The 23,614-nt window shown below is 39.7% G+C and overlaps 1 protein-coding gene across 29 annotated transcripts in view; it reads right to left on the minus strand.

Annotated features, from left to right (window-relative positions):
* Positions 1 to 23,614, minus strand: part of FOXP1 (forkhead box P1) — a 632,383-nt gene that overhangs the window by 344,170 nt on the left and 264,599 nt on the right. For 23 of the 29 annotated variants that reach the window (XR_012431355.1, XR_012431354.1, XM_065539493.1 and 20 more), the window contains one exon: positions 4,174 to 4,234. The gene's annotated coding sequence lies outside the window, so the exon portion shown is untranslated. Of the gene's footprint in view, positions 1 to 4,173; positions 4,235 to 10,218; positions 10,395 to 23,614 lie in introns of those variants that run through there. The other 6 variants (XM_074032705.1, XM_074032701.1, XM_074032710.1 and 3 more) reach the window with 1 other exon arrangement.

Below are 23,614 nucleotides of genomic sequence, written 5' to 3' on the forward strand. Positions count from 1 at the left end.
GGTCTTGATGATTATCTTCAACTCTCAATGCCATTCAGAATTGAAGATGACGAATTTTACAAATTGGATTTGAATTTTAAGCAAATGCATGAGGGTAAATTGTCAATGGTGAAGGGAGGCAGGGAAAAATGCCACATAAACCTTTATTAGATCACCAAACCAAGGCAACCATAATAGAATGACATCTGTATAATTGTGACCAGTGCATCTCTCTTTAGTTTCCATCTTGACATTCTGGATGACCTTAGGTAAACTATTTATCATCAACGGGACCATTTTTCCAGTCTGTAAAGTGGGAATTATAAGAATTGCCAGCTACCTCTTAGGAATGCCAGCAACCAGACCCATTTTGTAAAGCACTCAGATCTAGTTGGAAGAAAATTGTTATATCACTACCGAGTATGATGACTGTTATTTATGACTCTTCAGACCTTAGAATCTAAATTTTCAAAATCGCTTCATCTGGTTTTCTGAATTTGTCTGGCTACTTTTATGTATATAATCAGTTATTTCCATAGTACCTTTGTAGGCATATTTCTGTGCATCTATACTGACTGTTAATAATTCCCCGGTTTCAAATTTGGGGCATGTTATTTACTGAGAAGCTCCTGGCATCTGAAGTCTACATGCTTCTTGCAGTGTGAAAGATGATGCTGATTTTTTTGTCCATTGCTGGATGGCAAGGTCTTCTCATTTAAGGCTTACTCATCAGGAAGAAATGCTAACCACTATACTCACTTGAAACATCTTTTTAAATTGTGTATTTCCCTTTTATTTCTTCCTAGATAAGAGATCAAGATATATACAAATTAGTCTTTGAAAGATCTTTTACCTTGTTCAAATGTAAAAATTATGTATACTACTTGAGTCTATATACCCTAACTTATTTCTCCCCAAAATTTGAAATTAGCATCAAAACACAGATGGAATGGATACTGTAAAAGAAAAAGTGTTAAGTAATGAAATGTTCACTTGGAATAGGAATACTGAAGATGATGTATGATATACTTTGGAAATCCATCCCCTCCAAATCTCATCTTGAAATCTGATCCCCAATTGTGAGAGGACCGGCCAATAGAAGGTGTTTGGGTCATGGGGGCAGATCTCTCATGAATGGCTCAGAGTCTTCCCCAAAGTAATGACTGAGTTCTTGCTCTATTAGTTCATGAGAAATCTGGTTGTTAAAAAGAGCCTGGCTCCCCTTCCCTCCAAGCTTCCTTTTTCTCTTGTCATGTGACACGCCTCTTCCAAACTTCCCCTTCTGCCATGACTGGAAGCTTCCTGAGGTCGTTACTAGAAGCAGATGCTGCCCCATGTTTCTTGTACAGTCTGCAGAATTATGAACCAAATAAATTTTTTTCTTTATAAATTACCCAGCCTCAGGTATTCCTTTCTAGCAACACCGAACAGACAAAGACAATGTATACAGAACAAAGACAAAGACAACAAAAAAAGCTGAAAGTAGAGAACAACTATAGAGACTGAGCACATAAAATACTTTTATGATCAAGAAATTTTACAAGGAAGGGCCTTATTTGCACAATATTAAATAATATAATAGATCATGCACTTGATAGTGATTATGAAGAAAACTTTCTTTTTTTGGTAATATGGACTATCTTTCTCAGGCAATGCCAATCACAAATTTCTAGAAACATTTCTTTCCAAATTTTCCCTTGACCTATGGTATTTTGAACTTTCAATAATATTACAGAATTTAGGGGGGGTGGGGACTGCATTTCCATTTTCAGGTAATAGGTGAAAGAATGGATATTATAAAGACATTGAGTCAGAAGAAAAATAATTCATGCTTACAGGTGATTACAAAAAATACAAAATCAATACAAACAACAAATGAAAACCCATCAGTGAAGGTTGTATTTGGAGCTGTATGGATAAGCCAACTCTCAGGCTAAATTTTCATCTTTTCTACCACTTTTTCAGCTTTGTTTAATCTTTTTAATTTTTTTTTTTTTTTTTGGGAGACAGAGTCTCTTTCTGTCTCCCAGGCTGGAGTGCAGTGGTGCAATCTTGGTTCACTGCAAGCTCCACCTCCTGGGTTCAAGCGATTCTCCTGCCTCAGCCTCCTGAGTAGCTGGGATTACAGGAGCCCACCACCACGTCCAGCTAATTTTTGTATTTTTAGTAGAGATGGGGTTTCACCATGTTTTGCCACGCTGGTCTTGAACTCCTGACCTTAGGTGATCCACCCACCTCAGCCTCCCAAAGTGCAGGGATTACAGGCATGAGCCACCATGCCTGGCCTGTTTAATCATAATTTTCAGCTTTGCCAGAAACCTCTGCTGACAGTAGGAGATGAGTTAAACACGTGGCACCTCTTTGCATGAGGAGCATCTTGGATTGAGATCACTCTGTGAGATTACAGAGACCAGGAGACAGCAAATTACCGCCTTGCTGAGTAACTGCAACAGAGGCTGAATACCCCTACAAATAGAAAATATTTACTATGTGGCCCTTGACAGAAAAAGTTTGCAGACCCCTGATATAGATTAATGCCTTCCTTTTAAAGATTAGAAAGTTCAGACCAGGTGTGGTGGCTCATGCCTGTAATTCCAACACTTTGGGAGGCTAAGGTGGGCGGATCACGAGGTCAGGAGTTTGAGACCAGCCTGACCAACATGGTGAAACCCCGTCTCTACTAAAAACACAAAAATTAGCTGGTTGTGATGGCGAGCGCCTGTAATTCCAGCTACTTGAGAGGGTAGGGCAGGAGAATCACTTGAAACTGAGAGGCAGAGGTTACAGTGAGCCAAGACCCTGCCACTGCACTCCAGCCTGGGCAGCAGAGCGAGACTCCGTCTCAAAAAAAACAAAAAAAGAAAAGAAAAGAAAAAGAAAATTGAGCCCCAGCAAAGGGAAGTGTTTTGTTGTGACCTGATAATCCCAATTACTGGTTGGGAATCAATTCCTTCCATGCCGAAACATCTGAAACATATGTTTGTCCTCTTTGAAATACAATTAGGTAGATCCTGCAAAGGTTTCATTTAAACAATATAGAAGGTGAAATGATGGAAGTCTGATTTTTCTGGCCCAAATTAAATGTGCCAGAATGCAACTACAAAAACAAATCCATACCCTTTATATATATGCATTCTAGAACTCCCCCAAGCTCCAGGTGAGATTTATCAAAATCTGATCAAAGATTCTTCACATTATGAAAGTTCCACAAAAAAACTCTGTTCAACTCAACAAGAAGTCTGTATCTGGCAAATACATAAACTTCAGTAAAATCTCAGCAAAGCCTTTGTTCAACCATGCGGGCAGGTACCCTGTTTTTAAACAGACACAAATCTACTAAATCAAATGGAACTATTAAAGGCCAAAATTCTAAATGAAACGAAGATGCTACTGCTTGAGAAATATCAGATGTTAAAATGACCGGAAGAATTATCTTGTGTAAGATGATCACCACGTTTATCAGAGAGGTACTTCTGAAATCAAGTAAATATGTAGCATCCACAACCATTTTAACTGGAGTACTTTTTCATTCCCCCTCCCAAAAGTGAATTTGAAAACATTAAATTTGGCTTTAATTCATTAAGCTACATTAGTCTCTCTGAAAACTTCTAATTTTAAAATCAAGTACTCATTTGATTTTCAAGCAAGGTCAAGAGAACAAGGCAGCCTAGTGCTGACATTACAGGGATGTGCCTCACACTGCTCAGCAGTTACACCAATGTGGCGTGTTGCTATGGTGCCTGACTGTTAATTTCTGAAAGAAGGTGATTATAAAGCCGCCAGATGAACATCAATCGGATGACACCACTTCAACACACAATACTGACATGCGTTACTCTTGTTTGCAGCAAGTTAATTTTATGAATCACCACTTTTGTGATGTGAATATTCCTTTCTAACTTTAAACCTACCAAGTCAACAAGCAAAACATAATTTAAAAAATAAAAATAAGTTCAGCTTCAACAAAAAGAGAAGAGTTTGATAATATTTGGGGGGGAAATGTGAATCTGTAGACCATTTCTTAAGGGCAACCGTTTTTCTTAGGACTTCCAAAAATACACCACATATGTACTCACACGCAAATAAATACATGTTTATTTGACAAATACAGACCAAAAAACAACTGAATTAAAATGCCTGGAAGGCAAAAGACACAGCCCTGGATATAACTTCACTAATCACATTTGCATTTACCTTTTTTGGCTTCTGTAAAGCAATCTTCAGTTATAGTCACCTCAAAAGGTCACGTCTTACCCTGAAAACAAAAGAGAACATCAAAATCTGAATGTCAAGAGAAGTAGCAACCACCTCTGCCAAGGACAGACACAAGCGAAACAACAAAAGAACTCAATTCTATTTAATGGCAAATGACTTTCAGGGTTAATAAAAACAAGTCCCAAGAATGTCTGCTTATCTGGACCATATGCCTTTGAGCTCTTCAAGACAACAAAATCGACTTGGGGGGAAAAAGTCAAGGTGAAACATTTCAAATGTTGTGTATCAACTTTTTCTCATCTTGTTGTCTATCAATTTATTTTCACGTAGAATAATATGTGACTCGTAGGCCTTTGTTTTTGGAAACCAGACTGCCACTTGAACGTGTCTCTGTTTGGTTAACATCCACAACATCCCTTATTTCATTAAAGCAGAGACTTATTTTTTTCCCTTTTGGAAGAGAGTTAGGTCTTGTAGACAACATGCTTTCTGCCACTTTGGACCTTTCAAAATGAATGAAAGCAGCACCATTTTCAGTTCGGGGAGGGGCAGGGAGTTAATTGCTAGTGAAAGCTGTTCACAGAATGTTTTTCTCCTAGCATGTATCTACGGGAGCTACTAAGTTAAATAAAAAAGGTTCATGTCACATGAAACAAACAATTGAAATCAAGCTTCCTAAAACACAAAGAAACCATGGAACACATTTTACCCCACATCTACTCCTGCATCTGCATACTCCCGTATGCAAAACAGTGTTTAATCCTTTAAGAAACATTACAAGCTGCCTCTTTCTGCCCATGTAACTGGGATCAACATATGGCACAAGTGAAAAGAAAAACATTTGTTTATTAATTTAGATCAAGTTACTAAGAGGGTACAGGATTCATTCCATATCCATTGACCAAATGCTCATATAATTTTTAAGGTGGCGAAATCATATCATCATTTTACTAAAATGTTCATATCTTTTTGTTCACTCTTCAGAATAATATGTAATGAAGTGGTTTAATTTTATAGGAAGATATCCCTGCTTATCCCTCTGCTGTCAGCCCTGAATGTGGAAAGGCAAACATCATTGAGAAGAGTAAAATCTTATTTCACGAGGGCTAAAAATTTGAAAGTGGCACTTTGGTGTGTACTATCTTTGAGGAATTGATCCAAGGCCAATTTATGACATTTCCACAAGCAAGTGTATGCAGATTCTTGCCATTAAGATTGGAAAAAGATGCAGGCTCTGAGTGAAATCATAATTTTCATGTTTACTGTAAGAGGAAATTGGAGGTTTTCACCATAAATGTTCACCATTTGGGTGGGGAAAAACCCTAGCTCTGGGACTTAAAATTACTATTTTGCAGCCTGACCAAAACCTTTTTGTTTTTACACAAAACAATTCAAATTGAAAATGAAAATCGTGTGCTTTACTGCTGATGTATGTCCCCAAGATTGGTTTCTCCAGTGGTGAGAAGTCTATTTCAGGGCAAGCGATGATAAGAAAGAAAAACAGAGCAAAGATGGTCAAGTCCTCAAGGTAGAGCTAAGATCTGCAGAGACCTACTCTACACAAATCAGAGCTCCGTACATACAAAGCACACACACAAATTTCTACATCTACCACTCATCGAATCTTAAATGTAAAGAAAGTGAACTTTGGCAGATCCTACTCAATTCAAAGCAAGAATGCCTTTTTCTCTCTCCTTTTTACTTGAGATGTTCTCCAGTACATGCACTGTAAACTAATTTATATGTTTATCTATTGAGCTGTGTCTATTTTTGCATGTTTGGCAGTCAGACCTATAGTATTAGACTTTGCAATGCAGATGAGATTTGCTATCATATAGGCCTGGCAAACAACTGGACCTCATTAAAATTTAATTTTTTAAAAAAACTGCTGAAAATGCCTACTTGGAATAAAGTTATCTCCAGTGCTGCATTTGAACTTGCAGAACATTTTCAGGTAAACACCAGACCTGTTTTTCTACTCACCTATCCACACAGTATAGTGTGTAAGTGAACACAGAACAAAAATAGAAGCTGCTTCAACCTCAGATTTTACAAGTATCATTTTTTTCCCCTAGGGATACTGGGGGAAGAATTACAACAAAATCATACAACTGACCCTCCAATTTATAAATACTAAAACAATACAAAACTGACTACATTTAATTTTCACTTACACATAAAAAATTGGCAGTAGGATATAATCTCTATCTTTCTCTATTTTGAAGTTCCATAAATTTTGGTGCACATGCACGATTGGCCACTCATTAATTTATTTCTGTTGATTTTCATTTTTAGAAAAGGTATACATTAACAAAGTAATCTAAAAGACATTTTTCTAGTTTTGCTGAGAAAAGATTAATAGTTCAACAGCTGTTTGCCATCATGCTAAATTAAATGAAATGTGTCAATATAATAGACAAGAAAATTAGGGGGTAGTACTGGGGCCCGAGTCTGCCTCATTACTAGCTTAGAAGAATTGGAAACCAACAACTAGCAGAAAAATATGCGTTTCATTTTTTCCAAAGCATAAAACTTCCCTTTCCAATACTATATTTGCTATTTTCTTTAAATCACTTTTACTTATCAAATAGATCAACTATTTACCTGTATGCTTACCGGCAGCACAAGCACCAAAACTAAAATTAAATGATTATGCAAAGCTTTTAGGTTAAAAAAAAAAAAAAAAAAGAAATACATTCCCCTCCAGCCCACTTGTCTTCTTTTAAAAAATGCTGTCTCCATACGAATTGCGTTTTTTTTTTTCTTTTTCTCTTTCTTTTTTAAGTTTCCTACTGGTTTTAGGTTTTAAAAGTGAGCCAAGGATACGGTAAACAGAAATTACTTATTTTCCTTTATGTCATTCTCTGCAACAGTTAAGATTCTGTGAACACTAGAATTGTTCCGTGGCCTCTTCACTATTGATTGCAACAGTGTCATCTACCTGAAGCTACACAGTGACCACAAAAACCATGTCCAGGACACAAATTTCTACTGTGAACTCTAGGGTCAGACACTAAATATACATTCCTCTTTCTCTGCCTCCCCAACCACCCCTCCTCCCGAATTAGGGCTGTTATTCTAAAGAACCCTCACATTATTATAGTGTTTCAATATCATACTTTCTATGGGTATATTTTGCCCTTAATTTAATCTGTGTGACATATAATACACAGTGTCCACTAGTATGTCCTGCTTGGAACTGAGTTGCAGGTAAATGTGGAGGTGCAATCTCATTTCACAAAACTGAAAATGAACAATATCGGCTCGTTTTTTCCCGTTTATAGTATTTTCCCCTTCCCTTTCTTGACAGCTAAAATAAATTATCTGCATTAAGATTTCTCCATTATACTGAATTTTATATAACTGTGCAAAAGCAACTCTGAAGTATGCCCAACATAGTTCATCTCAACCTTCAGCCTACCCAATACTGGCTGAGAACCTTTTGTGTGCCAGTCTTATTAAAGATGCAAAGATGAGGAAAGTGAACCCCTGGGTGGTGATTAGGCGGGCAGTTCAGTAGGTCTATGGCTAGAGGACACTTTCTTATTAGGAAACTGAGGAAGGAACATGGTTCAAACTTCCCACACCCTCAAATCCTCCAATCAAACGGCTTGTACTCACTGGCAAAAACTGGTCCAAATAAGCCAATTTCCAAGAATTCGCTGCCTCTTTAAATAGGGAATCTTATCTCCTGTGGGCTTTAATATCTTGTTTTTCAATGACTTCTTAGAAAGTACAAGGACATCGACATATAATTGACTATTGAAAAATATAAGACAAGGGTCACTTTATCTTCCGTATTTAAGAAAATCTACTCCAAAATCAATCTCAAAGTTTGTTCTATGCCCTTAAGACTTCAAATACTGAGTAAGATTTGCAAAAAAAAAAAAAAAGAAAAAAAGTGGGGAAGGTGGGGAATGAAGAAAGAATAGAAGGAAGAAAATAAAAAGGGGAGAAAGGAAAAAATAGAGAAAAACAGGGGAAAAAGAAAGGAAAAGAATAAAGGAAGGAAACAGGAAAGAAAAGGAAGGAAGAAGCTGCTGTGCAGTCGGGGGTCTCTGAGACCGGAGGCAAAGTTGGACGCTACCCAGGCTTGCAGCTTCACAAACACTACACTTCTTTTACTTGTCTCTATCAAAGAAATGTGTGACTTTGAATCCATCATTCTCCAAATCTCCCTCCTATCCCTGCAAGTAACATTTTACTTCCTTTCTCCTCATCCTCTGGGGCCCTCATCAGATCACAGTACCTAACTTTGGAGTCCATTCTAGTAGAGCAAAAACCTAAAATGTTACACATGAAGCCACGTGGTGCAGTAAACCCCAGTCGATGCTTGCCCATGAAATTACTTCAGACTGGCAGCCCCCCCACTAACTCCACATCGGCCCATCTCATTTGGAAAAATGACTCTCTCCTACCTTACAGAAAAGGAAAACCCTGGCCGTGGTCATGTGAAAATATTTTATAGGTATCCTTTAACAGCCTTTAAATGTTGAAGCCTAAAAACAATATTTGCTGTTTTCCCTTTGAAGCTCTAACAAAGCCTTTGTTTTAGATTCACCTTTAGTGTGCAATAAGAGTTAATAATCAAATCCATCCCAACCCCCACAAATGTTAAACAAAAAGATAAAAGAAATGCAAATAGCTATTGTCATGGAAAGTTAAAGTACCTGTCTGTATTTTTAAGTGAAAACTATTATCTCTATCAATCAAAATTTAAGAATACAATAGCGCTAATCACAGAAGGTGCTCTGACGGAGTTACTTTGCCTCAAAAAAAAGTATTTTTCCCCTTAAAAACCAAGTATAAAAGTCATATACTTACAATTAGATAGAGTATTTGTAATTTTGTTATTAAAAACCTTCAGCAGCCTCACTGTTAATAAATGCTTCTAAGTCTCTAGACTGATTTGCACCCAAGAAGACACAAGTCCCTACATATTTTAATAAGGTTGATGAAATTTTATTTAAATTCTCACAGTTTCCAACCTGCGGGGGAACAGCACACTCTTCTGTTGAAAAGAGTTACTCAAACAGAGGCAACAGTTAACTGGTCAGGAAAACTCCTTCTTTTAGAGCCTGGACATAATTCCCACACCCTGAAATATCTTCACACAGGACATATCTTCCTTGGATGGTTCACCCTTGTTAATTGTGGCAACTTATTTTTGAAATAACACTCTACCCTCATCAAGAAAGAAGAATACCCCCATCATACCCCAGAATTATCTAAGTGTACAGTACATGAATTTCTCTGAGTCTTTTTTTAAAAATTCACTTTAAAAAAAGACTGGATTAGCCCCTGAATATGGTGCTTTCTAAAGACAGTACAGGAACAAAAAATAGCAAGACCCCAGATAGTAAAACAAACAGCTCAAGATTAAAATTCCTAGAGCAAACAGTTAAGCCAGGATGCCATTATGCACACGGAGCCTGGATGATGTCTCCTCCACCGTGGGGCCAAGAGGCTGTCATTTTCCCCCCAGCAAGATCAGATTTCCTTCCCTCCCGACCGCCTCTCTGAGCATCATGGCCAACATCTCTAGTGTGCTATTAATATCAATGAAGAGACGATTCGATTTCCACAGAAGAAAACCTTTCCTATTCCGGCACAGACCTTCGGGGAGGACCCTGGCCCGGGTATAGACAATACAGCGGCAGAGTTTCTGTTTTCTTACAGTTCAGTCTTACACAGTGTTTGAAGGCTTTTTAGCAAACAATGGCAGCATTATCTGCAGGATAGTTACAAAACAGGATTTGTTAGGACAAAGAATAATAAAGCTGCTCTCTCTCTCTCTTTTCTTTTTAATTCCCTCTAGTCCTCACGAGCCTTTCTCTGCGAGTCCAAAATTCAGCCACATTTCCTAAGAGGCACCTGTACTTGTCTATTTCAATGCAGCCAGAAGCTGACAACGGCCCAGGAACCAGGACTGCTTTCAGGAGGCGCCCAGAAGGGCAGCAAAGTACCCTCTCAACATTAGTAAAATGAAACAAAAGTGTCAGCCTTGGCTTCACACACACTTACCCGTTCATGGTGAGGAGGCAAAGCTTTGGGGCGGGAGAGGCAATTTTCACACAACGGAAGAAAGTTGAGAGTTTGTAAGGGAGAAACTACAGGCGCTTGGAAGCCTGCTGGCTCTCAGGGCTCCCAGGCTGGCGGCAGTGTGAGGAAGGACTGAAGGTATGTGGGCTAAACACAACAAAAGCCACTGCCTTACTCTAGATTAAATATGCAGGAAGAGGCCCCTTTGCATAAACACAAACACTCAGCAAATGAATAACTGGCTCAATCAGACGCCCGCTGTGCCTTCTACCTGTCCTCGCTCTGACAGGAGACACTGCCTATTCCAGGGGACACCACTAAACAGGAGACAGTTAAATGTTATGTTGCTATAATAACAATTAAAATGAATTGTATTCATTAGTAATTAAGAACTCACTCGTGGGGGGTGGCGGGGGGAGTGCTATTGTTGTATCTCCAGCTACTCCAAAAAGAACTTGTAGTATACCCATCCCTGGAGTTCTGCTCTGGGTTGCATTTCAATCTCTAACATTCAATGAGAGTTTTAAACAATCAGTTTGTTTAGTCACAATTGTCAGAGATATGCGTCTTGTTTCTCTGCTTTGTCACGTTGTAAATGGATACCTGTGACTCTGTACCTACAAAGATCTGTTTGATAATCTGTTTGATATATGTATATAAAGTGTACATATAAAAATATACACATATACATATATATGTGCATATATGCTCACACATAATACATTCATGCATATCTAATTAAAGAGAATAAGCCAAAAAATGCTACTTAACTATACTCTCTAGTTCACTAATCATTTAAGGAAAATAATTCGAGTTTTCCAAAAATATATCCCAAATGCCTGCCTTTCAAATGTCACCAATCCATGACCACTCATTTAAAAACATTACCCCTATATTAGAAAGGATGCTTTTAACTGAGTGGCCTCAACCACTTATAATTTCAATTAAATAACATAATTACAGTCAACAATTTTCTCCATTTCGGCAGAAAATATGCCATACCTCAACATAATTTGTCCTTACAATCCAGGAATTTAAGCAAGAGGAGAAACATGCCAGTGTTAGGAATCCACCACTGCCTTTTCTCAGCTTATGGAATCAACTCACACTGACCTCTCATTCTACGTTCCAGCTACATGTTGGTCTTAGTAACTTAATTATTTTTTAATAACTTTTGCAGTATTAAATGATTTCGATTGAAACATAAATAAGATTATGTTCGTCTACTACTTGCTAATGCCATACAGTACTCTGGGGCCAAATCCAGCAGGGTTATGCTATAGGATGCGTCTATATTATTACTGTATTTGGACTAAAAAGGATAGGTCACAGATCCTTCACAGCCTTCAAGAATGCTGTGATTATCCTAGCCAAGGGAAATAGGGCAGCTTTCTATTTGAAAAGCAATTTTAGTTTATTAACACAAAACTGTTTTCTGGCCAAATCGTTCTACTGTAAAAGGTGCAGATCATCACTGAAAAGTTTTAAAATATATTTACAAACACACCAACAAACACAAAACTCATTTCAAACATAAAATATATTTACAAACACACCAACAAACACAAAACTCATTTCAAACATATACTATGGCATAGCATGGAGAAAAGACCAACAAAATAAAAAGACACCCAAAGACACAGAGAATAAAACATAGGTTCTCTAAGAGGGGTGACCACAGAAACTGAAGGTGCTGATTTTGTCCACTCTTTTTTGCCTTGAAATGACCTTCCAAATAAGGTGTTAGATAACCCACGTCCATAGACGATAGTGATCTAACCTTGCTGCAAATAAACCATAGAACAAAATTTAATCATTATATCACTGTGAGAAAGCCTCTGTCCATCCCCATGGAGCTTCTAATGACTGTTTTGGCAGTTTTGAGGGTAGTTATGCTTCCCAGCTCATCTATATCTCATACTGGTTGAGTAAGCTAATGGAAGTGATGTTAGTAGAATCCAATATTAATGCTCTGTATCATGCAAACCTGGACGCAACTGAATATATTATACAATTATAGGTAGCATCTAATTCCATAAGTATTAGATACTGTACCCTAAATTAATATTTTAATGAGGACGGTGAAATAAAGATGACAATCCAGGTAAGGGATCCATGCATTGTGGCCCGGCTAAGCTCCTTGCTGAAAGAGCGCCGGATTCGGGAGCAAACGGCACAGACACAGGGATTGTGACAAAAATCCGTATGCAAGCTTTAGATGCTGAGTGACACATACTGATGCACAGAGTCAAAGATGTCATCCTCACACAAGCGCCACTCGCTGTAAGCTTGAGAGAAAATGCAGGGGGAAAGATGGGGGGGCGTAGCTGCAGCGAGACCTCCAGAAAATAAACAGGGTGTACAGTTTCAAAGGCTGCAGACACAGACATTTCATTGTTCAAGCCAATTATCAGTGGAAAATAATAACAACAGATGGATTCAGAGTCACTGACTTTTCATATGCACTTCATCTCGGCGGAACAGATGATGAAACGCAAGAGCTATCTCAAAAAGGCAAAACATCTTTCAGTAAAAGAACTCTACAGTCCAGATGGGGACCTTCTAAGGCTGCTGATTATCTTCTTATAATGTTGTAAGATAGACTTACTAAAACATTTCAAGAACTGATCAGATATGATGCGTACAATGGCTTCATTATTGGAAGGAGTCGTCTCAGACTTGTGACTAAACCCGGCAGAGATTTCAATAAGGTTAGGACTGTAAGTTTCCTGTTTTCTCATCAGGGACTGCAGGTTCCAACTAAAACTGGAAATCTGTGCACAACAGGAGAATAAACCGTCGCCCAAGGATCCTATATATTTGCTCTTCTCTCATTTGAGCAAAGGAAAAAAAAAATAAACTGGAACTGTAAAAAGGACATTAAATTATTCTGAAGCATTCTGCCAGTGTGTGTGTGGGGGTGAGGGGGGGATGGCTCCAAAGCAACTCTTTATTAAAAGCATTTGGTGATAAAATATCAGCCCTTACATGCGTTAGAACATCTTAAATATCCCTTGCCACTGGTGACTGCAAAATAGAATTTCCTTTTAGTAGGGAATAAATATAAATTTCAATGGTGGTGTAACAGCAATTCTAACAAATGTCAACCAAAACTCACCAACCTACTGTAACCCACTCTCACTCAACTTACCACCAAGTTAGGCTTGCTGATAAAACACAAGAGGTTAACCACAACCTGAGGGCTTGCTGTAAGTAATGGAAAAAGTTAAATCTCTAATCACATAGGCCTCATCCCTACTGGAATAACAATGTATCTGTTCCATGTATCTGTCTACTCATCTATCCATCTCCATCCATCCATCCATCCATCCATCACCAACTGCACATTCATAATTTTGCAAAAATTCTTTCCCTGAATTGACATGAAACATGGTCGAAATCACTGCACTAAGAAAAAAGAAAAGCTGATTCTCTCAACTATTTACTAACATTCTTAACATTTAAAAAATATTTTTATGAACACACTGTTGACTTCACAAGTTTATAACATAATTTTTTTTTTTTTTCTGAGCAAGGCTTTTCTTTCAAAGTACTCTGACAAAAGTAAATTCATAGCAGAACACACAGGCACGAAGAAAATATCGCCAAGGGCAAAATTCTGCAACTGCTTTAAGAAGCAAACAAGAACACAAAAGATGTGTAATACAACCATCTGGCTCTCCTCTTACTATATCAATGCCTCAACCTTATCCCCACCCCCTGAGCCAACCCACACCAATGCCACAAAACCAAATGGCTTCACTTATGTTTCCTGCACAGCAAATTTACACAATGCAGTTAGAATGCAAAAGTTGATTTTGACACATAAACTAGCATCTTTTGAATTTTCCCCACTTCAGTGATTTTGTTGTCGTTGTTATCTGTTCAGAGTGGGACTTCTTTGAAAAACCACCAAGAACCTCACCATGATAAAGATGTTCTCATATGGACGTGTCTGTTCAGCCCCAAGAGAAGTCTCCCTGAAAACCTTAATCTCTGCCATCTTGTGCTTTCTGTTATCATCAGACTTTAGATGTGGACATAAAAAAAAAAAAAAAAATCCTAGGCTTATTCCAATTAGAACTTTTACTTTTGGGGGGCACTAAATGGTGGGTTGTTTCCCCCACTTATGATTTGAAATAACTGTGCTAATTTTTAATTACCATTCTTGCAAGTCAGCATGTTCACTGGAATTTTTCCTCATTCAGCTCAGTTTACAAACATTTACTGAGCAACTACTGTGGTATTAGAAACATGCTGGACAATGGACGATCAGAATCTATTATTTTCCTGTGTGCTAGCAGGACTTGTCTGGTACATTAAACCAGCAACTCTACAGTTTATAAAAAAAATCTTCCACATGCAGGCAGGCTGAAGCATTTTATTTACTTACATACTTATTTTTGAAGTCAGATATAACAGACATTTGAAAGTTATAGCCTGTTTGTGGGGATGTAATTGCTTCCAAAAGGTGGGAATGAATACTTTTTATGGAAATCTCTGTCTGGGTGAAACCAATAAAGCATCATAAATGCTTCTCACCAAGGGGCAACAATGTAAAAAATAATATCTTAAAAAAAAATTTCTTCACAGGCAAACTCTACTGTTTGCTTTTGTGCAGGGGCATGCTAGAGGCAGACGCTCTGTATCAGGCAAGAGTTCTCAGTTAGAATTAAGGTCTGCCAGGGGGAGGGCCACATCTGCTTTACTTCTGTTTTCTCACTGTTGCTGGTCTTCCCCCATTCCTGCGTCCCTCTCCGTGTTCCCCGATAAGACTTTGACTGGTTTTTCAAGGGGCTAACTTTTGGTTCTCTTCCGGGCGTTTCTGCCCACAGAGTCCCCTGGTTTGGACAGCAGCAATCGCCTGTAGGACACACACAGCGAATCCAGCCACCGGATGAGGAATTCTGCTAATTGTTTAAGCCTGCACTAGTGTCTGGCCACCAGTTGGCAAACACAACTCATGGCTGCCTACCAGGCCTAGGTTAACACAGCTGGAGCCAGATGACAGGCTCTCAAAGATATTCTTCCCATGGCCACATCTGGCTCTTGGCGGTTCCTAGTGCAGCTGAACTGACTCTGTTTGGTTGTTCTGGGCAAAAGTTTAGGCAACAGATAAGTCATATTAATTTCAGTTTATGACAGAAGTATCAGAACATATACTCCATGAAGGCAGGGATTTTATCTGATTTGCACCCCCCCCCTCCACTTTTTTTTTTTTTTTTGAGACATGGTCTTACTCTGTTGCCCAAGCTTGAGCGCAGGGCAGTGGCACGATCATGACTCACTGCAGCCTGGAACTAACTACTAGACTCAAGCGATTCTCCTACCTCAGCCTCCTGAGTAGCTGGGTCTAGAGGCATGTGCCACCATGTCTAGCTAATTTTTAAATTTTTTGTAGGGACAAGGTTTCACTATGTTGCCCAGGCTGGTGTTGAATTCCTGGGCTCAAGTGATCATCCTGCCTTCGCCTCCCAAAGCGCTGGGATTACAGGCATGAGCCACCGTGCAGGACTCTTGCTTGCTGTATCCCAGTACAGAGCAGCGGCTACGCAGGGTAGGTGTTCAGTAAATACAGAATGAGTGAATAATGCTAACCAGTGTCTGAGTTGAACAAAAACATTCCTGTATCTTATTCCAGCTACTCTGTTCCCACTGTTGTACGTAAAATGGCTAGCACGCTGGTGCACACAGAGAAGCCTGTGAATGGTTCTACAGCTAGATTTTTTTATGGACACACTCACACTCAAGAATGTACCCATGTACATTATCAGTATAGCTGGAAAGACCTCCAACAATCCTTCCCCTCAAATTACCCAGTCTCCCAGAATTACCCATATCCCAACTTGGTTAGTCCTTCAACTGAGAAACTTGGCAGCTCTGCGCCCACAGGGCCTGAGAGTGATCTCAAAGTAGAAACTTACCTTTTGGCCACCACCAAAGTGCCAAATGATGAGGCAACTTTTCCTGGCACCTTTTCATCCTATTTCCTTTCCCATGCCTCTCTCTTCCTAAATTCCCTGATATCTGCAGATCCCAGCTCCCTTCTACATTCAACTTTGACCCAAGGGTAGGCTTCCCCAAAGCTCACCACCTCTCTAGCTCCCATTAGAAACACATTTAGAAAAGCCTATGTAATTTAAAACCAGGCGGGCCCCCCCCCACCCCTTGGCTCCTTAGCTAGAAAGAAGCCCAACTTATAGGCTGTTATGTTAATAATGACCATAAAGCTCCCCTGAGTCCACCAAGGGCTTGCTAAAGGTGAAGGGACACTTGATGGAAGCCTGGCAAGGCTGTACGCATATGCTGTTGCTTTCCGAAAAAGAAAGTTAACACTCCTAAAGCAAGAACGACTGAACAAGGCAGATGAGTTCAACAAGCTCAGCATATGGACTTCAGCGAAACAAAGGTAAATCAAAATTGAGCTAGAGGAAGCTGTTGCTGAACTCACCTCCCCTTCTATCATATAAGGCAGTAGGGTGGAGGTATAGATAATTATTTTAAGCTAAGTTTCTGAAAAGAGTTCTGTGTTCACTATGAAGAATTCAGGCTTCAAGCTCCCCTTGGAAGGAGTTGCTTAATTCATTAAAGGTGGACCAGAAGGATCAACCCCTAAAATGCCTCTCCTTCCCTGCTTCTGCTATTTGAAATTACTTTAAAAATGAGAGAATAAGCTAGGCTCAGTGGCTCACACCTGTAATGCCAGCGATTCAGGAGGGGGAGGCAGGAGAATCGCTTGAGCCCAGGAATTCAAGGCTGCAGTGAGCTAGTATGGTGCTACCGCACACTAGCCTGGGCAATAAAGTGAGACACTGTTTAATAATGGGGGAATTGGCCAGGCATGGTGGCTCAGGCCTGTAAACCCAGCACTTTGGGAGGCCAAGGCAGTTGATCACACTTGAGGTCAGGAGTTCGAGGCCAGCCTGGCCAACATGGTGAAACCTCATCTCTACCAAAAAATACAAAAAAATTTAGCTGGGCATGGTGGTGCTTGCCTGTAGTCCCAGGTACTCAGGAGGCTGAGGTGGAAGAATTGTTTGAACCAGGGAGGCAGAGGTTGCAGGGAGCTGAGATTGTGCCACTGCACTCCAGCCCAGGTGACAGAGTGAAACCTTGTCTCAAAAATAATAAAATAAAATAAAATAAAATAAGGGAATGTCTTTGTACAATTGCACAATCACAATGAAACTTTAAAATAATTCTTTAAAAAGCAGTAAAACAGGCTGCAAATGATTGATATCTACCTATTCATTGGCTGAAAACAGGCTATCAAGTAAAAACAAAAACAAGCAAGTTTTGAAAGTTAGGAAATAATTTTTAAAAAGGCAAGGCTGAGGTTGTACAGAACGAGTGTCTGTATTTCTTAATGCATCCTTGGGCTGCCTCACCTAAAACTAAGTATTACAGAATATAGTACTATACAGTATACTTTAGACTAGAATAGTTCAGAATTTACAAGCATGGATTCAAGTACCCAAGTTCAAAACTTAGCTCTGGTGCTTACTGACCTTGTGAGCTTGGGCAAGTTACTTAAGCTCTCTGTCCCTCAGTGTTCTCATCCATAAAATGGGCTTGCTTACAGTGCATTATTTGCTTTTGGAGAATAAATGCACTGACAAGAAGAAGTACTTAATAGTGTCTGGTACAAAGTGAATGCTCAAAGAAATGATGGCTGCTGTTATTATAATCAGGGATGACAGAACTTAAATAAATCTAAAACTTTCTACACTCATTTCTGCCATCTCTACAAGTTGTTAAAAATAGCCGGCTGGCTGGACATGGTGGCACATGCCTGTAATCCCAGCACTTTGGGAGGCTGAGGCAGGTGGAACTCAAGGTCATGAGATTGAGACCATCCTGGCCATCATGGTGAAACCCCACCTCTACTAAAAATACAAAAATTAGCTGGGTGTGGTGGCACGGGACTGTAATCCCAGCTACTCGGGAGGCTGAGGCAGGAGAATCGCTTGAACCCAGGAGGTGAAGATTGCAGTGAGCTGAGATAATGCCACTGTACTCCAGCCTGGCGACAGAGCAAGACTCCATCTTAAAAAAAAAAAAAAAAAAAAAAAAGTCTGGCTGTCTGCCATGCTACGGGCTGGAAAAATAAAAGAATGTGTATCAGATTTTAAACTTCTTAAGAATATAGTGCTAAAATAAAATCAAAGTACTTATTTTTTCCCCTCAATATTAGTTGGAGAATCGCAGATGTAAGATTGGGGTCTCACCTACCTCAGTGGAGGCAAGTCATTAGTTACAAAAAAGCTACAAGCCAAGGTTAGCCTTGGGGCTGCCTGTCCCACCAACTACCAAAAAAGACTTGGGGGAGATGTTCAAAGAAGGCAGGAGGAGAATCCAGCCTGAAACCCAAAGGCATTGAAACACATTTTCTTGTACTTTTCAAGTCTGTGCATATAGATTCTGTTACTGATTTAGGATCTTAAACAGTTTGTTTATTTTTTAAATGCCTTTCAGCTCACCTTTAATAACATGTTTCTTTGACTTGGCTGAACTATGCCTCAGAAGAATTACAAGCGGGAATAAGGCTGGGTAAAAGGTTCAGTGAACTAATCCACACCTGGTCCATGTAAAAAAAAAAAAAAAAAAAAAAAGAAAGAAAGAAAAAGAAAAGAAAAAGCTCATATTTTCCATATAGAAACAAGCTCCTTTATATGAACCAGCCTTTTATTTAATTGCTAAGGCACTTTCCACACCATACAACCTTTCATGTCCTTCTTCACTTCGGTGGGGAAACGGCACAGAACCACCTTCCAGCCACACCAGGGTGCTTTATCAGCGACAGAAATTAATACTCCTATTAATAATGATAGCAAGCACAAACCTGATTCAAAACTGGAAGTGGTAGGTTCACTTAAGCAAAAATTCCCTGGCCAAGTTTTGCCAATAAAAAAAAGACAAGGATGTCCCCTGAGAACAGATTTGGGATAAACTGCGACAATCTCTTCATCAAAATTCAAACTTTTTTCTGCTGCAATTGTGTGACCCAGACTACTAAGTGAAAGGAATAAGGCATGGATGGGGAAAATCTTGAATGAGAGAGAACAGCAAATATTTTAGAGCTAAAAGGTGCCTTTGAGAGGTCCAGGCAAGCCATTCCCCTGGGAGGGGACTCTGTGACCAAGGTCACGCAGGTGGTGGGGACGAAAGCAGGAATTCAAGCCTATGACTCCCAATTCATGGGGAAAAGCAATGGCTACAGAATATGGCCCCTGGGAACATCAGTCATGTTAAGAGGATATTTAAGAGCAGGATCCTGTGAACAGCAAAGAGGCCAGAGAACAGAAGGAGAAGTCGTGAGTGTCCCACAGACTGTGCCAGCCCATTGCATCTGAAGTTGGACTTAAAGAAGCTTTACTTTCTCCTATGAAATCCTTCACTTCCAGGCCTCAGGTATCTTCTATTTGCCTCTTAGTTTTGTTCACAAGAAAATTCTTTTAACCAACTCTGGTTTGAAGTAAGTGGAAAAGGAGACACTTCCACACTTTCGTTAAGAAGCAGCAAAGTGAAGTGGAGAGATCATTTAATTAGGAGGCAAGAGAGGGCGACTCTGCTCCTGGACCCACCAGTAACTCAGCTAGGATTTGGGAAGCCCCTTCTCTTCTCCAGACCCACCCAGGCTCCTCACTGGTACAAGGAGGGGTACTCAGGGATGGTATTTAATTGCTACAGACGGGTCGCCTGAACAAGGTGTTAAAATGCTGAAACACTTGTGTACTCGCTGGGAAATGGCCCTTGCCCCCAAGCCTCCTGAGCACACCCTTGACCAGCACCCTGGACTTCCCTGCCTTCTCCACGGCATGGTGAGGGTTTCCCAGAGCCCTGCTCCAGAGCTAGAGCTAGTGGCCATTGGGATGACCACGGCTGTGCTGTACCTGTGAACTACTGTGACCATCACCCCCAGATGCTCTGATAGGTCCCTTTCCAAGGCTAGATGCAAGGACCACCAGGGCCAGTGAATGCCCCAGAGAATGCCACCAGCTGGGGTCCACGTGGGGCCCAGCAAGAGACAGAGGGGTTGGGACAAGCACAACAGTGGATCCACCAGAGAGCTGCCTTCCTCCCCAAATTAATTCCCTCACTTGGGGCACCCAGATGTGGGCCTGTAGGAACGAGGCAGGTCAAAGGAATTTTCTTAGGGCAAATTCTTTTTTTTTTTTTTTTTTTTTTTTTGAGATGGAGTCTTGCTCTGTCGCCAGGCGAGAGTGCAGTGGTGCGATCTCGGCACACTGCAACCTCTGCCTCCCGGGTTCAAGTGATTCTTCTATCTCAGACTCCTGAGTAGTTGAGACTACAGGCGCTTGCCACCATGCCCAGTTAATTTTTTATATTTTAGTAGAAATGGGGTTTTACCATGTTGGCCAGGATGGTCTCGATCTCCTAACCTCATGATCCACCCGCCTCGGCCTCCCAAAGTGCTGGGATTTCAGGCATGAGCCACTACACCCAGCCAGGGCAAATTCTTAGGGCTAAATTTGCTTCCAAAAACTGGAAAGAAATATACCATTGTGAAACAACTCTATAAGTAAAATCCTCAGCTCAGAGGGAACCCAACCCGACATATGTAATCAAATTATATTTACCATGGAAATTCTAATAGCTCCTACTTTCTACTCCACTTTTACTGCCCTCTAGGAAAAGGAATATTTTACTATCCTGTGTTCCAAATTTCCACCAGAGGGTTGAGGCATTATACGTGCTGAAATATATAGGAAAGGAAAAAAATTCCCATTATTATTTCCTTCAACCCTCTCTACCTTCTATGCCACCATTACTCAAAAGTCACTCAAACATTTTGCTGGCTGACATGACGCCATGCTGTCACTTGATCAGGTGTGGAGTACCACATGGAATGAATAAATACTTATCCACAACCGCATATTAAATGGGAATTCGCACAGGCGGGCTCCGGAGACAAAGACGTTTCTATACAGAAATATTAACTAAGAATTTAAGTAAATGGCCCCACTGGAAAAAAAAAAAGTTCTGAAGTAGCAATATAAACTATATTTAATAGCAACAAAAAATATTTTCCTTTTGGGAAAGCAATTTGGGCTTCTAAAAGTTACTGCCTTTCACGTGACTTAGTACAGTATGCCTGAATTCTTTCATTTCCTAAAACACAGATGCTAGGCCCCAAAATTCTACTTTGTGAGAGTTAATTTTTTTTTTTGATTAATCTTCCCCCAAATACAATACTCAAATAACAAACTATTTTGGTACCTTTCCCCCCACACACAATTGTTATTTTCTTAAGTGTCTGAGTATAACACGTCCCAAAGAACATATGTTCCCGAGGAAGAAAAAAAACCGGGCTCTAGAACTAATACACAATGAAAAATAAATTTAAAGCAGCCTTCTGGTCTGACATAAGAATATAAAAATGATATGAGCAAGAACAGCTTAGTTTACATACTTTTCAGTCACAGCTGCTGCTCCAAAACCACAATACCTTTAAAATGACATTTTAAGGAAACAGATACGGCGTGGCTTTAGCCATAGTTAGATGTAGCTAACACTGAATTAAAGGGGCTTTTCTTTTTATACACACACTTTATATAACCCTGTACACTGGCACAATTAAGAAGAGTAAGTCACTTTTAAATAATGTAGTGATAAACGGAATGAATTACAAATAATTCTACCCAGCAAGTTTTTTTTTTTTTTTTTCTCTCCCTTCTTTTTCCTTTAAAATCGCCAGACTCAGGCATAAAAATAGAGTTTCAGGGCCAGGAGGAACAAGTCCCCTCTTCTTGGTTAATATTTAATTGGGTGCTAAAGATTTCTTGGAGAGGACCTCTGTACCTCCAGTGACAGGCATACAAGAGGCTCCTATCTCTGCAAGAGATGCAGGCACTTCCCTGAATAAACGAAAATAACATACAATTAAATCAGACTATTCAATTAATAAATTACTTTGGTGGACCTTGCAGGCCAAGTCCTATTTAATTACATAATTTTAAAAATATTTGCACATTGCAATCACCGAAATTGGCTTTGAGGTTTCATAATACACACTTAACACTTGAGTTAAAGAACAAATTTATTTAATAAATGCAGGCCTAAGTGCTAGAAGGCCGTACCACTCTAACTGCAAAATCACTTAGCACATCCTCAGAAAAAGCAAATAAACTTTTTCACTATTTAGACGTGGGCTGCTGTTGAATGTCAGGAGAAGCTGGCTGATTTTTTTATGTTTTCTCTGTCATGTGTTGCTTGTAAATCTAACCATTCTGAGAGGTGATTAGAATAGAGCTAATGGACAAAATGGTTCCAGTTAAAGATAACTTAAAGATAAACTAAGGTGGAAGATGTCAAGGTCCTGGTAGTAAAAACCTCTTCAGAGTGAAACAAAGAGAAGTCGTATTAACTCCCCATTTTTCACTTCTTGGAATACCAAAATACGCCATAAATTAACATGGTTACTGAGCGTAAAGATGTGTTCCATTAGGAAAGCGCACACAAATTCAGGGGTGAGGAGGACATTCATAAACAGAATAGAATTACAGGGTACCCCAAAGAGGGCAGAAACATTTCAAAGTGTCTCTATTCTCTATAGTTGTACTGGAAGTCGTGATTTTGCCATTAACTGAAGTTTTCTAGAAAACCACTTGACCGCTTTACTGCCACAACTTTTTTTTGGATAGAAATCTTTGTCAAACACATATATTTTCAAATAACCATTTGCACACTTTATACCCACAATGGCCTCAGAGTTTTTGAGCTGGGTGGGCTTGACTCTCTTTACACTAAAAGCCCCCATACCATCACAATAAGGGTTACCTTTGTTGTTGTTTGGGGGTTTTCTCCTTAAAGATTTCTGTCATATATATGAGATCGAGCCTGCTGTGTGCTTTCATTTGCCTGCTTCTAGAAACTTCTGTGCTAAATTCGCAAAGCCTCTAAGTTGCTACTACTATGCTAACTATGAATTCAGAATTCATAGTTCTGAAATTGAAAAAAATTTTAAATAAAACTGAAAAAAAAAGATTCTGGTGTGACTTTATAATCTCTGTTCAGTGATGAAACAAAAATTCTTTTCACAGTCTCATAGCCCCCTACTCTCTCCTCCCTTTCAGAAACTTCTGGAAAGAGCTGCTATACTCCCTGTCTCCACTTACTCACCTTCTAAACATCCTGCAGCCCACACCATGCCACTGAAACCTCTGTGGCCAAAGTCATGAAGTTTTCAGTCCCTTTTGTTTGGTCCATGGGCTGCATTTGGCAGAGCGCACCCTCCCTTCTTCTCGAGCAGTTCCCATTTCCAAGCGGTCTGCCTGTGATGTTGGCTCTCCAGGATCTACAACCTTCTTCAGCATCCTATTCTCCGCCAACCTGGTTCTTCTTCTTTGGGTCTTCC

Source organism: Macaca fascicularis, chromosome 2, assembly GCF_037993035.2.
Source record: "Macaca fascicularis isolate 582-1 chromosome 2, T2T-MFA8v1.1".
NCBI lineage: Eukaryota > Metazoa > Chordata > Mammalia > Primates > Cercopithecidae > Macaca > Macaca fascicularis.